The sequence below is a fragment of the Humulus lupulus genome, chromosome X (assembly GCF_963169125.1).
Source record: "Humulus lupulus chromosome X, drHumLupu1.1, whole genome shotgun sequence".
Taxonomy (NCBI): domain Eukaryota; kingdom Viridiplantae; phylum Streptophyta; class Magnoliopsida; order Rosales; family Cannabaceae; genus Humulus; species Humulus lupulus.
In genome coordinates this window covers 111,616,420-111,634,196 of record NC_084802.1, presented here as the reverse complement: position 1 = coordinate 111,634,196, position 17,777 = coordinate 111,616,420, and positions in this window count along the sequence as shown.

Here is a 17,777-nt window from a genome sequence, read left to right as displayed (position 1 = left end):
CCATCTAAGACCATAATTGGAACTTTGGAATGGTAACAAACCTAGTTTGTGCCATTTCTGCATTTGGGGTTGTCCTTCTCATGTTCTTAAACCTAAATCAAGGAAACTTGATTCGAGTTCTGAAGTGTGAATTTTCATGGGCTATGCTCGAGACACAATAGGCGGTTACTTATAAAGTCCCAAGGACCAAAAGGTATTTGTTTCTATAAATTCGACCTTCCTTGAACACGACTATATGAATAACTATAAACCTCGGAGAATTTAGTTCTAGAGGAACTCACAGCTGATAATATTCCATCACCTTCATCATCATCATTTAATGATAAACGACAAACCGAGGAAACCACTATTTCTGGAAAGGAAACCCCAGTGCAATGTCGTAGTTGGAGGATTGTGAGACAACCTGTTCAATATGATCATGAGACACATGTCCTTGTTTCTTATACAGACTAGGATGACCCATTGACCTTCAAAGAGGCAATGGAGGATCTTTAAAAGGAGAAATTGGAAGAAGCCATGAACCAAGCAATGGAATCGATTTATTCTAATTCTATCTAGGGACTTGTAGACCCGCCTTAACATGTCAGGCCCATTGGGTGAAAATGGATCTTCAAGAAGAAAAGAGATGTAGATGGGAAAGAAGAGACTTTCAAAGCAAGGCTAGTAGCCAAGGTTACACAAAGAGAGAGAGCAAGAAACAATTTCTCCTATGGCATCTAAAGTCCATTCACAACCTCTTATTCATAGTTGCCCCTATTATTATGAGATCTGGCAGATGGATGTCAAGACAACTTTCCTTAATGGCTATCTTGATGAATGTATCTGTAGGGTACAACCAGAATGGTTCATTAAGAAAGGGGAAGATCATAATGTGTGTAAGTTGCTGAAATCCAATTATGGATTAAAGCAAGCATCTAGATCTTGGAATATCACCTTTGATGAGATAATAAAAACATACGACTTCGAACAGAATGTCGATGAAGCATGTGTGTATAAATATTTCAAAGGTAAAGCAGTGGTTTTCTTAGTTCTTTACGTGGATTACATTATCCTCATTGGTAACGATGTAGAGACACTATCAATCGTGAAGAAGTGGTTAGATGAAAAGTTCCAAATGAAAGATTTGGGCGAAGCGAGCTATGTTCTAGGAATCCAAATCATAGGGGATAGTAAGAACAAGCTCTTGGTACTCTCTCAGGCTAATTATATAGAGATAAGATGCTAGAATGGTTCTTTATGGAGAATTCCAAGAAAGGTCAGTTACCGACCAGACATAGAATTACTTTTTCCAAAGAGAAATGTCTAAAGACACATAAGGAGGAAGAGAACATGAGAAAGTATCCCTATGCTTCAGCAGTTGGGAGTTTAGTGTATGTTATGTTATGTACTAGGCCCGACATATGTTACACAGTGGGGATAGTAAGTCGTTATCAATCAAATCCTAGTTTGGCATACTGGATTGCAGAAAACCACATTCTATAATATCTCAAGAGAACGAGAGATTATAAGCTTGTATATTCAGGGAGTGAGCTAAACCCTATTGGATACACTAATTGTGATTCCCAATAAGACAAAGACAGTCGTAAGTCGACGTGTGGATCATTGTTTAGTCTGGAGAAGTATTAAACAATTCAGTATTATAGATTCAACCATGGAAGTTGAGTATATAGTGGCTTGTGAAGCAGATAAGGAAGTGGTTTGGCTTAGGAACTTCTACACTGATTTGGAAGTAATTCCAGATATGGAGAAGCCACTAATCGTGCACTGTGACAATAGTGGAGCAGTAGGTAACTCCAAGGAACCTAGAAGCCACAAGAGGGGAATGCATAAAGAAAGTAAATACCATCATGTTAAAGAGTTGTGCACTGAGGTGATGTCGCAGTTATGAAGATAGCATCAGAACAAAACTTGGCCGACCTGTTTACCAAGGCAACATGGGATTAAGGGAGATGCCTCACTTGCTTTCACGGCAAGTGGGAGATTGCTAGGTTTTATGCCCTAAAACCATGTAGAAAGATATTTTATTTATTTAAATAAAAGTACATTTTTATTATATTTGAATGTTATAATTATTGTTTGAATAATTTATATAAATATGAAGAAAATTCCATATTCAATTATGAGGATATGATCTTGTATTAGTATGAGAGAATTAAGATCATATACAATGAATAAAATAGTCAGTAACATATTAAAGTTAGGAATCATTAATGAATGGTTACTAGTACATTTTACGAAGCATACAAGTTGCAAGTAGTCTAGATTTGGATTATTGATGTGGATAGACATCTGGCTAAAGGTGTTGTATATAATAGTGATTATATATGACATGACCAATTTGAATTAACTATCCTTATAAACTTATCATTTTCCATAGATAATCATTCTAAATCCTGAGGGGTCATGAACTCTTGTTTGTGTTTATTGGATGTTTTGATTCATTCATTAAGGTCTTTTAATATATTTAGGCTAGTGACTTTTATTTTGGAGATTCAATATCACAAATGGCTAGGAGCATGATTTTACAATAATGGAATCCATGCTTTCCTAACGTATCGAATATTGATTGTCTTAAGGGTTAATTCTGGAATAGAATTGTTATTGAGCTAAAATCTATAATTTGATTATAGATTAATTATTCACTAGTGAATTAATGATACTTAAGGAACCAGAGGTAATTAGAAGGGTAAAATGGTAATTTTGACCAGCTCTAATTAACGAACTGATAAATGAGGGACAAAACTACATTTGTTGATTATATCAATGGATTATAAGAGAAACTGTGTAATATAATTCTATGAATACTTAGAGTGCAATTCAATATTTATAGTGGAGTAATCATGGAATTAATAAATATGATTTTTTAATTAAATAGTTTAATTAATAATCTGGTTTATTGGAGCTCTGTATTATAGGTTCATGGTCCCTAGGTCGCCTCTTCCCTACACTGTTAAGGGTAAGGATGTCACTAGGAACATTTATAGAGAGAAGGACTATATTGAAAAGGAAAAATATTTTGAGCGCAAGAAAATAATTATGGACAATTGATTAATTGTGAATTAATTAATTAATTATATAGATATTATCTTGAAAAACTTTGTTAAAATAAATATTAATCATTTTTGGATTAATATTTGGGATGGTTTAATTATTATCTTATAATAAGATATGTTTTTTAAAACTAATATCCTTAATATATTAGTTTTGAATGAATTGATATTTATTTTGGGATAATTATATTATCTTACATATTAATTAAACAAACAAATGGGAAAATCAGGGATAGTCACATAGTGGCACCACTATATGGATTTCCCTATCCCTGGGGTTTGAATTTTGAATTTCAAATTAATTTTTTTTTAATTATATTTCATTATTATTTTTAAATATGATTTTAATTAAATAATTAAAATAGGTTATAACTGATCGGTTTTATTTAAATAAAATAAAGTTTAATTAAATTAGTTAATTATCTTTATAAACTTGAAAAGAAGTGATACTTTTCAAGTAGTTTAATTAAGCAGATGTTATCAGAATCTTTCTAAGAAAAGAAGTGATAGAATTACCTAAACCTGAAAGTCTATAAATTTCTATAGCCTTTCTCTTCTCAAACGTCTCTAGATCTCATGTGTTGAGTACATCTAGAGAACCTAATATCAAAATGTGGATCCTATGTGCCCATACACCTCCTTGTGTGTTAGAGGATCGGCTTGGAAGGCTAAGGTGTGTGCTTTCAAAAGGATAGGAAGATCGTTGATTTTAAGAAAAGATCAAGGACACTTGATAGGATACGATAGGTAATCTATATTCCTTTTGTGTGTTATTTTATATATTTATATATGAATGATCCTGACTGGTTTAATGATTTTTAAAATCCCTTTTTCATACTTTTCTGTTGTCTATTTAATTTTTCCTTATTTAATAAATACAAAAATGACATTCCTAACTGGTAACATCGATGAGGAGGTGTACATGGAACAACCGGAAGGGTTTGTTCTAAGGAGAAATGAACATAAGGTTGGTAGCCTTGTTAAATCATTTTATGGTTTACAACAAGCACCAAAACAATGGCACGAGAAGTTCGATGAGGCCATTGTTTCGGATTGGTTTAGACACAATAGTGTGAACAAGTGCTTATACTATAAGACTTGTGATGAATATGTCATCTTAGTGTGTCTATATGTTGATGATATGTTGATATTAAGCAATGAGATGAAAGGCATTATAGAAATGAAGAAGTTTATATCTTCTAACTTCAAACTGAAGAAACTTTGATAGGTTGATACCATATTAGGTATTAAAGTTAGAAGAAATGTCGATAGGTATGTCTTAGGTCAAGCTCATTATGTTGAGAAAATGCTTAACAAGATTGGTCATCTTAATATGAAAGAGGCAAACTCAACCTTCGATCAAGGTCAAAAGCTTTAAAAAAATGAAAGGATAGTGGTAACTCAACTTGAGTATGCAAGTGCATTTGGGAGTTTGATATATGCTGCTCATAGTGCTAGAGCAGACATTGCATTTGTGTTTAGTAAACTAAGTATGTTTACTAGCAACCCAAGTATCTTACATTCGAAGGTCATTGAAAGAGTATTTGGATACCCTAAAAGGACCAAAGAGTTACGCCTCCAATATTCTAAATTTCCTACAATACTTGGGGGATATTCCTAAGTAGGATATCCGGTGTAGGAGATAATCTCTCAACAACCAGCTGGGTGTTCACCCTTGGTGGGGTGCGGTTTCTTGGGGATCTAAGAAGCAAACATGTATATTTCACTCAACCATGGAGCCCGATTTTGTAGCTTTAGCAACAACCAGCAAAGAGGCCGAGTGGCTAATAGATCTCATGTTTGAGATACCAAAAACCGCGGTTGTTGTATCAACGATTTCGATAAATTATGATGATCAAACCACTTTGATTAGAGCTTACAACAAAATTTATAATGCGATGTCTAGACATATAAGTCTCTATCATCCCGTGTTTTGAACACTCGTTAGTAGCCAGTTGGAGCCGGTGAAGAATTTTGTAGAATATTATTTTGATAAATGATATTATATGAATTTGTGATGATTCGTGAATTTTTGTAGCCGCTATAATGATCTAGCAAAGGATCTAGCTTTATGCAAAGAAAGATTGGTCTCTGACAAAGGAATAAACCCTGATGGGAGAAAAATCTCGGATTAAATAAAATAGGAAAGACTATGGCCTAAAAATATTAATTTTGTCTGGCAACTGGGACTTTATAGTCAAGCCAATAAGTTTAAGAAAAATTGATTGTGGTTTAAATTCCAATCTAAGGGTCTTAAGAATGAAAAATCCTTGCTCAGGCCTTTAAAGGCATTTTGGTCAATATGTGATAAATTGCCAAAATTATGTGATGTTGCAACAAATTTTATTTTTGGTCACAAATTAATTTAATTAATTATGCTTGCAGATTAAAAAAAAAACTATAGGTTAAAAGTTAAGGGAAATTTAGAGCATAAAATTCCCAAAGGGCCCTTGGATTCCTTATATGTGAGGTAAAATAAGCAAGGGCATAAAAGTAATTTCCAACGGAAGAGAGAGAGAGAGGAGTGGGCAGCAAGGCTAGGGGTAGACCCTAGGGCTCTCATAAGCTAAGTTAGTTATCCCAAAAGCTAAAGAATGGGAAAAGCCCATTACCTTCTTCCCCAAGCCAAAACCTAATCATTTCTCTCACAAAAATTATTTTCTCTCAAGAAACACTCTCTCTCTCTAGCTCTCTCTCTCTCTCCAAAACCAAAACACTCTCCCTCTCTATCCTCCATAAATCGAGAGATGGTTCAGAAGACCAATGAAGTTATTGAGAATATTTGAGCTCAAATGCTCGCTTCGCAGAGCAGACAGAAAAGCTACGCTGATCCTACGCGTAGGGACGTGGAGTTTCAGGTAGGGGACCATGTGTTTCTATGAGTTTCACCATTACGGGGGATGAGGAGGTTTGGGAAAAAGGGCAAGTTGAGCGCTAGATTCATAGGACCTTTTGACATCCTGGAGAGGGTCGGGCAGGTAGCCTATAGATTGGCTCTGCTACCATCGTTATTAGGAGTTCACGACATATTCCACATTCCTATGCTTCGAAAGTACGTCTTAGATACGACTCATGTGTTGAGATATGAGGATCTAGAGTTGCAAACAGATTTGCCGTATGAAGAGCGACCAATTTAGGTCCTAGAGAAGAAAGATAAGTTTCTACGAAACAAGATGATTCATCTAGTCAAAGTATTACGAAGGAATAGCAGGATCGAGGAAGCGACCTGGGAGCTTGAGTCAGTTATGCAGGATCAGTGTCTAGATTTATCTAGGTAAATTTTGATGACAAAATTCTCAGTAGGAGGGGATAGTTGTAACGACCAAAAAATGCTAATAGGGTTTAGTACTTGGATTAGTGTGCTGGGAGGGCATAATTGGATATGTATGTGATATGTGATTTAAATGACTATGTGGCATGCATGATTTATATGATTATGTGAATATATAATAAGGATGTTTATGAGTATTAAATATGCATGTGGGCCCTTTACTGTTTATAATGGCATATTTGTAATTTTGGCCTGTTAAGGGCATAAATGTTACTATATGTGATAAATGATTGAGACCACGTTATTATGTGGATATATTTGTAGTATATGGCTCGAGGTGATCCTAGTGAGCGGATTAGCGAAATAGTCACCATAGGGTTTAATACCCGACTCGGAGTGAGCCTAGGGGTATTTTAGGAGCTTAGAATACATTTTGGGGTTTGTTGAGTAACAGATAAGTATTTGGTAATTAGTTGGGCATGATGGGATTAACTGGAAATTGGTAGGATGACTCGAGGATTAGCAAGAAACGGGGGGCAGAATGACCATTTTACCCCTAAAGACAGTTAAAGGGCTGTGAAAGCTTAGGGGCAATTTGGTCTTTGTTAAAGGAAGGGATATACTCAGAACTCTTAGGGAAATACCAGAATGTACTTGAACACATTGATATCTCTCACTCTCCCACATACACATTTCTTTTCCTCTCTCTAGAACAAAGGGGAACCTCTGAATTTTGAAGGACAAGCTAAGAGAACAAGCTGGGAATTGAGCTGAGTTTGGACTGAGAAGGACCTAAGGAGTTAAGGCTATAAGTGAACAAAGTTTAGCTGGGGGATTCAAGTTATTAGTTCAGGTAAAATCTAACTTTTTGTTGTTGAATTGTGTTGAAACAATGTTAGTTTTTACAGCTTGCATGAACTTGGTTTTCAAGTTTGAATTTCAGTGTTTGAGGAGAGTACGAAATTGTGTATAAATTGGATATGATGTTTAGGTTATGGGGATAAGAATTATGGGTTCAATTTTGAGTTTGGCTAATGGTTTGGGTTGTATTTTAAGGCTTAGACTCGAGGGAAACGCTGGAAAAAGGGTGGTTTTTCTGGGTTTGGGGACATGAGTTGTGGCCCTGTTCTTCAGATGTCGCGGCTTGCGTGCTTGAAGAGGATGGGATGCCTCTGATTTGCCAGGCGCGCCGTGACCCAGAGGGGTGCAAGTCATGGCACGTGTCCTATAGCAGGGAGGGCCTGGCCTCTGTTTAAGGGGCAGGCCGCGGCCCTTAAGGACAAGTCGCGACCCTAAATGGGAAAGAAAGGGCAGCCAAGGTTTAGGCTTGTGGAGGCTCGAGGATTCAAACCTAAGCGCTCGGGATGAATTCTACTACCTGGTTTAGTATAATTCGAGGTCCCGGAAGTTGGTATTTGTTTCTTAAACATTTATTTGGATTAGATATTGATAATTATCCATGGTTACTGTGACTAGGCTTATCATTAAGGATCATGACTGAGGATCGTGATCAAGACCGCTCTTTGTTTATCGCTCGGGATTCGAGGTAAGAAAACTGCACCCATGTGGTTGTCATTGGGACTGAAATTCCCTATAATTGAATATATATATTGTGTAATTGTATGACTGTTGTATGCAATATGAAAGTATGACCTAAGGGTGTCGGGACTGATGATAAGCGTATTGAACACAGCTCGGCCTAAGCGAGCAAGGATCAGCTATATAACCAGAGTGCTCGACCTAAGGGCGTTGACACCTAATTGTTTGTGTTATTGATTAAAATATATGTTGAAATTATATATTTATCGCTTAATAGATTTACATCTGTATTATGCTGTTTAGTTGAACTGATTGGATTAAAGATGATTACATGCTCTTGGCTCATGGGTGCTACGTGGTGCAGGTAAAGGAAAGGGAAACTAGACAAACCATGAGTTGGAGAGCTCTGAGGGTAGAGTGTACATCGTCAGCTGCTCGACCGCCGCAACCGAGGGAAAGTTACAAGAATAAAGCTCTAAATTGTATTTTACCATTAGACTGGTTTTTTTTTTTAACAACTTTTGGGAGTTGTATTTACCACTTATACCTTGTTTATGGGATCCTGTGTATCAAACATTTTTTTTAATGAAAAGTAACTCCTTATTATCAAAATCTTTTAACCCTAACCTGTTAGTTGACTTTAGAGTCACATTTACGTTCAAACGACTTAATTAGCAAGTATTACGCTATTTTAAAATATACAGTGTAACGGTCTTTGTTATCCAGGATGTTACAACTTGGTATTAGAGCGATCTAGGTTTAATGGTTCCTGAAGACTGGCTTGGCATGTACACTCGCTGCTAAAGACAAGCTCGACTCAAAGTTTGGTAATCGTATATGCTAGTATGTGTTTGAATGTTTAAATGAAATATAAATGCTTTATTTGCATGTTTAATAGGGAGCGTGAGATATACTGATAGGGTCTGGCCCTTGACTCCTATGTGATTATGATGAGGCATGCTTATTAGCATTGCTATTGTATGTGAATAAATGTTTAAATGCTTGTTTGCATCTTGGTCGCATTTGTTGGTTGAGTTTTGGTGTTGGACCATGGAAAGAACGTTAACCTGTCATCATTGCCTGACTGTTGAGTCGTTGATTACAGATAGACTTGGATAGTCATGCGTCCAAGGCGATCAATACGAAAAACCGGCACAGTGGCTGGTTAGAGATGATGAGTAGAGCCAGAACCCTCCGCCATTCCCTAAGAACTAGCAGCAAATACTTGCTGATATGCAAGCCAGGCTACATAGTCAGGAAGAGCAAATTCGCCTTTTAAGACAGCAGGTTCCATTAGGGAGTGTTGCACCTATTGTGCCACCTGTTGTGGCACCAGCTCTACAGCCACCTGAGGTTTGGAAAAGGTGGGAGCCGCTTTATGAACGATTAAGGAGATAGCACCCTCCAATCTTTGAGGGAGGACCAGATCCACTGAAGGATGAACAGTGGATGAGTATGATCACCTCCATCCTGCACTTTATGAGGGTGGAAGGTAATGACAGGATGGCCCGTGCAACCTATATGCTTAGAGAGTATGCCCGTATTTGGTGGGAGGTGGCATCACAGACTTGGGATGTTTCTACTTTGAGTTGGGATGGGTTCAGATATCTGTACTACATAAAGTATTACAGCGTTGCTATCATAGCAGCAAAGGTGAATGAGTTTATGGGGTTGGTACAAGGCAGTATGATAGTTACTGAGTATGCTCTGAAGTTTGATAGGCTAACAAAGTTTGCATCAAACTTAGTGCCTACAGATGCGGCCAAACAAGACAGGTTTTTTTCGAGGGCTTAATGCTATGATAGCCCGAGATATGAGGATTACATCGGTACCTGGGCAGATTACTTATGCCCAAGCTGTTGAGAAGGCTCTTACCTCTGAGGAGGCAGAGAATAAGATCTGGAGGGAGAATGCGGCGAGACAGGATGTTTGTAGGGCAGTGCCTTCATACACAGGGTCTGGTAGGGGCAGAGGCCCCAGTGATCTGAAGAGGAAGACCCCTGATACATCGACCATTCCTGGTCCTGATAGGAGGGGTCGGGGTGTCCAGGGTGGCCGCCAGGGATACGGTGAATCATGTAGGAGATATCCAGACTGCACGAAGTGCGCAAAGCGCCATCTGGGCAAATGCTGCGCCAAATCTTGTTACTTGTGCGGGGCGGTTGGACACCACAAGAAGGATTTCCCAACATCAAAGAAAGCGAAACCAGGGAAGGTGGACAGCTTGACTCCAGCTCGAGTGTTCACCTTGATGCAGGCAGAGACCAAGGCTAGTCCCTTTGTAGTGACAGGTCATCTTTCTAGCGCTGGCTCTTCATATACTGTGATGATTGACTCTGGTGCTACACATTCATTTGTTTCTAGTAAATTGATTGATAGATTCTGTAAACCTATTGAGTACTATACCTTTGGGTTTGGGACCATACTACCTACAGGGGAGCTGGTAGTTTCTAAGAGATTGATTAGAGAACTGCTAATGATGGTAGATAGTAGGGAACTATCAGTAGATTTGATTGAGTTGAGTATGGATGATTTTGATATGATTCTGGGGATGGATTGGCTAGTTAGATATGGGTCCACTGTAGATTGCAGGAAGAAGATGGTGACCTTGAACCTGAGGGTGACGACCCCTTTGTTTTCGTGGGTGCCATGCATGGATCCTGCATTCCCATGATATCAGCATTGAGGGCAAGGGACCTATTACAAAGAGTTTTTATAGGTTTTCTAGCTAGTGTGTTGGATACCACTAGAGTTACGCCAGTGGGGCCAGTAGAGACTAGACTAGTATGTGAGTTCTTGGATGTGTTTCTTGAGGACTTACCAGGACTGCCGTCGCAGAGGGAGATTAAATTCGTCATCGAGTTAGTGTCGGGTACAGAGGCAGTGTTGAGGGCACCATATAGAATGGCTTTGACAGAGTTAAAGGGATTGAAGATACAATTGCAAGAGCTTCTGGATTTGGGATTTATCAAACCTAGCTTCTCGCCATGGGGTGCTGCAGTTTTATTTGTGAAGAAGAAGGATGAGACTTTGAGAATGTGTATTGGGAGTTGAACAAGTTAACCATCAAGAACAAGTATCCCTTACCAAGGATCGATGACATGTTCGATCAGCTACAGGGAAAGATGGTATTCTCGAAGATTGATCTTCGATCTGGTTATCACCAGCTAAGGATCAAGGACGAGGATATTCTGAAGACGACCTTTCGTACGAGGTATGGGCACTATGAGTTCTTAGTCATGTCATTTGGTTTAACCAATGCCCCAACACTATTTATGGATATGATGAACAGGGTGTTCATGGACTTTTTAGATCAATTTCTGATTGTCTTCATCGACGACATCTTGGTTTACTCCAGTTCAGAGGCAGATCATGAACAGCATCTCCGACAGGTGTTACAAAGATTGAGGGAGCATCAGTTGTATCCTAAGTTTAAGAAGTGTGAGTTCTGGGTACCAGAAGTGACATTCCTTAGACATATCGTTAGTGGAGATTTGATTAAGGTAAATCCGGCCAAGGTTGAGGCAGTTAGGTATTGGCCAAGGTGAAGGAATGCCTCTGAGGTTAGAAGCTTCCTTGGATTAGCAGGTTACTACAGGCGGTTTGTGGAAGGGTTTTCAAAGATTGTCGCACCGATGACAAAATTAACAAGGAAAAATCTGAAGTTCACCTGGTCAGATAAGTGTGAGAGTAGCTTCTAGGAACTGAAGCGACGATTGATTACTGCTCCTGTGTTGAATCTTCTTTCAGAGGGAGGAAAGTTTGTAGTGTACTATGACGCATCGAGGTTAGGGTTGGGATGCGTGTTGATGCAAAATGAGAAGGTTATCGCCTATGCGTCATAATAGTTGAAGGATTATGAGTAGTGGTACCCTACCCATGATCTGGAGTTGGCAGCGGTGGTATTCGCACTGAAAGTTTGGCGACATTACTTCCATGGAGAGAAGTGCGAGATATATACCGATCATAAAAGTTTAAATTATTTCTTCACCTAGAATGACTTGAATATTAGACAGAGACGTTGGCTGGAATTGGTGAAGGACTATGATTGTGACATCCTTTACCACCCAGGGAATGCCAATGTAGTGGCAGATGCATTGAGCCGGAGAGGCCCGGAACAGTTATTTTATTCGAAGTAGATATCGAAGGAGTATTTTGCCATTAGACTGGCTTTTCCTGTAACAACTTTTGGGAGTTGTATTTACCACTTATACCCTATTTTTTGGATCCCATTTATCAAATATTTGTTTTAATGAAAATTAACTGTTTATGATCAAACTCTTTTAACCCTAACCTATTGGTTGACTTTAGGGTCATATTTACGTTCAAACGACTTGATTTGCAAGTATTGCACTAATTTAAAATACACAATATAACGGTCTTGGTTATCTAGGACGTTACAACATTCCACTACCTCTTTTTGTGAAACTAATTTCTGTAGTTGCATAGTTCTTTGTGAGTACTTGATGATAGGCTTTGGATAATCGTAAAAAGGTAGTTTTAAACCCAAGTTATACATTTTTTGGCATTGTGATGCAAATCTGGAAAATTCTGTGCAGCGTGCACTGCCAGGATTGTTTTGACTTTTGAACGGGTTTTACTAATCTAAAAGCTATGAAATTTTGTATGGCTTATTTAAAACATGTATAAGGGTCACTTTAAAATTGTAGAGTAAAATGTGTTAAGGTATAAGAGATATGATTTTTCCAAGTTTTCTCTAAAATCTAGAAACAAAACTTCTTCTTAGCAAGCATTGCCCAAATTGCTTTAAAAAAATTTATGGGTTCTATTTCTCTGAAAATTATAAAATTTTGAAGGGAGCTAATTTAGACATGTATAAAGATTCCTGTAAAATTTCATAAAGAACTTGGATACGGTGTAAGAGAAATAAGTTTTCAAAGTACCTTATGTTGACGCGATTTTCCGACAACAGTGAATCAAGAAAATAACAATGATGAATTAGTGCTTAATGGTAAACCGAAATAAGAAAATTACTCTCAAGAACACTAGCCTTTTTACGTGGTCCAATGGTTAAAATCCACCTAGTCCACGAGTCTATATTATTACTGTTTTTCTCTCTCTATTTTGACAGAGTCTCGGTATTACAGAATAACCATCCCTCATCGTGTCCAATATTCTCAACATTTTTAGAAAAACACCTTGGACAGGTTTGGGTAACCGCGTGATTTAATCACAGATTTGCATATATATTACATTTATTATAAGATATTCCCATTTATATTAGGATACGATTTGATCAGGAAATCAATAGATTCCTAATATCTGGGACATTAAATATCACAGGCTACCCATACACGATGTATAAATCATCCAAGTCTTCGGGGATCCATGGACATGCCATATCCTCAATCTACCACAAGCTGAATACACCATTGAGCTCGTATCATGGAGCTCATGTCTGATAAATATTACAAGCTCGTGCTTTTCAAATTAGTTATCCTTAGCTCGAACAATCAGCACACGAACCATGTCGTTAACGTAAAGAATACTTGGATTTATAAGCTATTCCTTCCCTGCAGTCATCTGCTAGCTATACACGATCTAAGTGAAAGACTCGTGCTGAAATTAGGATACACATTTGCCCCCCAAGTCCCTGCTCGTGGATTATGACGTCATCTTCTGACCTACACAGTACGGACTTTCATACTTCCATTACAATTTCCCATACTTGTCCACTACTCGAGTACTGGACACGTGGAACATTTTTATTAGCGTCTATTCGGGTTTCGAAGACTGCGATAATTGTCTTGTCAACTTTTTGCCGCCATTTTGTCCTTTGAAACACAGCCCTCGGATCTTGTACCAACCCAATCGAATGGCTCACACTGATTTATGTCGTTTACATATAAATATGATAAATAATTATCAAAGTTCATCACCTTTTGTTCGAAAACTTTCTCTATCTTTTCTCTTCTTTGTCTTTCAAATCTTCTTCCTTCTCTGAGAAAAGAGAACCCAAAAAATCCTTGTTGCAAGATCTCTCCGACATTCGATTGTTCAATTACTCAGGAGTGAGTCTTCATCCGACGAACACACTGTAAGTATTGTCATTTCAAATAAACTCTTTCTTTACTGATTTCTGCCTTTTATTTACCATGTTCATCAATGCTTTGCTGTAGTGGATATTAGGGTGTTTTCTCAATGTTTTTGGCACATAGGTTTTAATTTTTGAGCTTATTGAGAAGGTTTAGAATATCCTTTACAACTGTGAAATTCACGAAATTGGGTATTTTCTGGGTGAATCTTTGGAAATACCCATTAGGGGTATAGAAGATGAAAGGTTAGAGTTCAAAAACCAGATTTCTTAGAGAACACGCTTCTTAGGTGGTTTTTCTCTAAAGCGCCCCCCAAGGACAGTAGTAGCCGGGTTTTCTGACACATGGATCCCTAAACACTAGGGGTTTGTTGGGAAAACCGAGGCGCGTAGCGTAGGGTAGCGCGTGGCACCACGCAACGGGTTGAGACTAACTCAGCTCGTATATCAAAAGACCATTTTCCTTCGTGCTTCCGTGCCTTTACCTTTACAAAATCTTAGGTCGCATATTAAGTGACTCGTCATTCTTGTTCGTTTGGCCATCTAATGGCACCCCAGAAAAGCGTACCCAAGAAAAATGCAGCTGGCTCCTCATCTCATCAAACCAACAAGGGAAAAGAGATCGCCCCCGACTCTCCTCTTCCTCATTTCAGCCCTGTGGTGGAGAAGGAGATCATGATTGACCCTAACGCCTTCTTCGAGGCAAAGACAATCGTCTCCAAGATCACGACTCAAGGAAGGGTCAATAAAATAATGTTGAGCCACAACATAGAGGTCGGGTCCGGCGTTCTCATTGCTCATCCTCCGTTGAAAGGGGAACGAAGTTGCGCACCCCTCTAGGATGACTTTGCGGCCAGGAGTGACGAGCACTTAAAGGCAGGAGCCTTCCTTCCTTTTGACCAATATTTTGCTGACTTCCTCAACTACATGAAGTTGGCGTCGTTTCAGCTCCCCCCTCCCCCCCCCCCCCCCCCCAACTCATATCGGCTTCTGGTGAGGTTGAAATACCTCTTTTTAAAACACCAATGGGAGGTCCCCAGTCTGGTAGACATCCTCTACTTCTTCTGTCTTAAGGCCAACCCGAAGTAAAGAGGGTGAGGTGATGGGTTGTACTACCTCACCAGATTCCCGAACTCTGCCTCGGTTATCAAGCTCCTCAGCCACCCCAACGACTATAAGGATCAATTCTTTATGTTGAATGGGTTCCACAACTGCGAGCATCAATACTTCAACCGTCCTCGTAAGTCTCCTTTCTTTTCTCAGCTTGCAAAATCATTCTTTTTTTTCTTTAATAGACATACTCCTTGTATTTATACTAATTGAGTTTACCATTTTTTGTGCACCCATATTCGCGAGGACAGAGAGGTCTGCGACCCTCGGGGGTTAGTATGACACCATATCTGGGCTACCGGCCTGCGAGAAGGATTACCGCCAACTCGTGACTGACGTCACGATGCTGGAATGGAAATTGATCAGTGAAGGCCAGACTTTGGCCTTAAGAAGGACATAGGCTACCCTTCCAGTAGTCCCTGTGCTCCTGCCTCCACAAGAAGGAAACCCTGAGGCCGTTGAGGGGGAGGAACAAGAAGAATATGAGGTCCATCTTGTGAGGAAGAGGCGGGCTCCCGAGGCTGCTTGGGGCCCTGACCTAGAATGAGCTGTGTCAAGGGCAGCAGCCGGCCCTTCCAAGGTAACCCATATCTTTATAGGGAATTAGATAGGGTTGTCGCCGATTTTAGGCTAGTTAGATTTAACCCAAACCAGCTCCTCCACCGCCATCCTAGCAATCCAGACCGTAGCATAACCTTGCTCCAGTGTGTGGACCATCTAGTGTTGCGTTATGATATGGGTTATCCTAAGGGACCATTGTTGTAGACAACTCCTCAAACTTTAGGCCAACCATTTTTTAGGAATATGGGACCAATCGTATGTTGTGGCCTTCTTTGCTCCAGGGCGCTTTTGCCCCTAGATTTAGGCAATATGTAGATGAGTGTAGCCCCGAGGTAGAACTTGAGCCTGAACCTCCCGTAATCCGAAAAATTGTAGTCGTAGACTCGCCATCTCCTCCAGTAGTCCCAAGGCTGGAGGTCTTGATAATAGACTCCTCCCCCAGCCCGGAGGGTAGGATTTTCATTTATTTCTTTTAGGTAAATTTAAGACATTACTTGTGTATTAACTCCCTTCTTATTCTTTTCAGACGAAGAGATGGAACGACGAGGAGCTCCCGACCTCCGCACAGTTTTCTAGGATGGAAAAACCAACTCGGGTCCTATCACAAAGAAGCCTCAGTACATAACAAAGAAAATGCCTCCTGCGATAGAAAATACCTCTAAATCTTCGGCTAAGGGGAAAGGCACGAGCTCAGTAGCTTTGACTTCAACCGTAATGGAGAAAAGGGCTCCTCCTCGCCTCCTCCTTGATTTCCACCTGCTCCTGCTCGGGATCAAGTTATACAAGCTGATCCCCCAGCTCCTATTGTCCCCACCGCTACCGTGCACATCCCATTCAATTCCCAGGATTTGGAGAAGATCCCCGATACTTTTCGGGGGACCCTTTACGAGACGGCAAACCACGTGGTGGAGCCATATATAAAGCCAATCTGAGGGATCTGAGAACAATAGAAGAGAGGAGCCTGGAGAACATCTTGGAATCTGCCTTGGGAATGACCCTCATAGTAACATATTTTTCCTTATTGAACATTTTTTTTACTTAGCCCTAGTATGCATCTAACTTGTCTCTTTATTTTTGCAGTCCGTCCTGGCTCAGCACCGCAGTATAGCCTGGGCCAGGGCTAGGAATGATGAGCTCCAGGCTGCCAAGATTTCCCTGGCCGCTGCCCAAGAAAGTGAGTGAACTGTAAAAGTTGCCCTTTCAGCTACTCAAAAAGGTGAGCAGGATGCCAATGCTGCTCTTGCATCGTCTCAAGAAAGCGAGCAGGCAACAAAGATTGCCTTGGCTGCTCTTCAAGTCGAGGTTGCTAAGGCCAAAGCCAAGGAGCTAGAGGCCGAGGTTGTTGTTAAAGAGGGGAAAGCAGCCTCACTGTCCTCCATGGAAGGCATGCAGTACAACTGCTGGGCCTTTAACCAGGATGGTAACTTCTCTTTCCTAGCTCCTGAACTGTGGGATCCATACCTTGAGAAATTCAAAACCCAGATCCTGCAAGAGTAGTCTTAGACAAGGGATGCTTCTACTGCGGGCGAGCAGAAGACTAAAGAGGTTACGTCCTCATAACGCCTTGGAGGGGCTTGATAAAGCTTTCTTTATTTATTATTTTTTTTGTAAACATTCGCCTCTTGGCCAGTTCTTGGTTTCTCTCCTCGGGAAAATTTGAATTTTAATTCATATATCTAACTTATAATCTATTTGTCTTTTCCTTGATTGTCTCTCATGTTTATGCTTTCGTAGACTTGCACATTCGAGATTTTATGAATCAATTTTTAGATCGAGATAGATATTTTGAGTTTGGTTATATCAAAAATTAATGTGTTGATTTATATCATACCTGTTAAGTATTAGGCCTTGGACCTGGTTATATCCTGGATTTGAAATATTTTAAACTTAGTTCGTGTTAGGTTTGTTGTCATCTTGATCTTCTAAAGAAGCCATCGAATATTCAGTTCATATAACTTCTATGTTTTGGATCTGGTTATATCTAGGGTTTTACGTGATTTGAACTTAGTTCGTGCTAGGTTTATTGACACCTCGAGCTCTTAAAAAGTCGTCGGATAATCAATTTTCCAAGCGTCTCAGTTTCTGACCTAGTTGTATCCAGGATAGTTTTATACTTGGTTGTATCTAGGATTATAAGTAGTTTAAAAATTTAAACTCAATCGGCAACCTTGTTTTGATCCTCCTCGGGTTA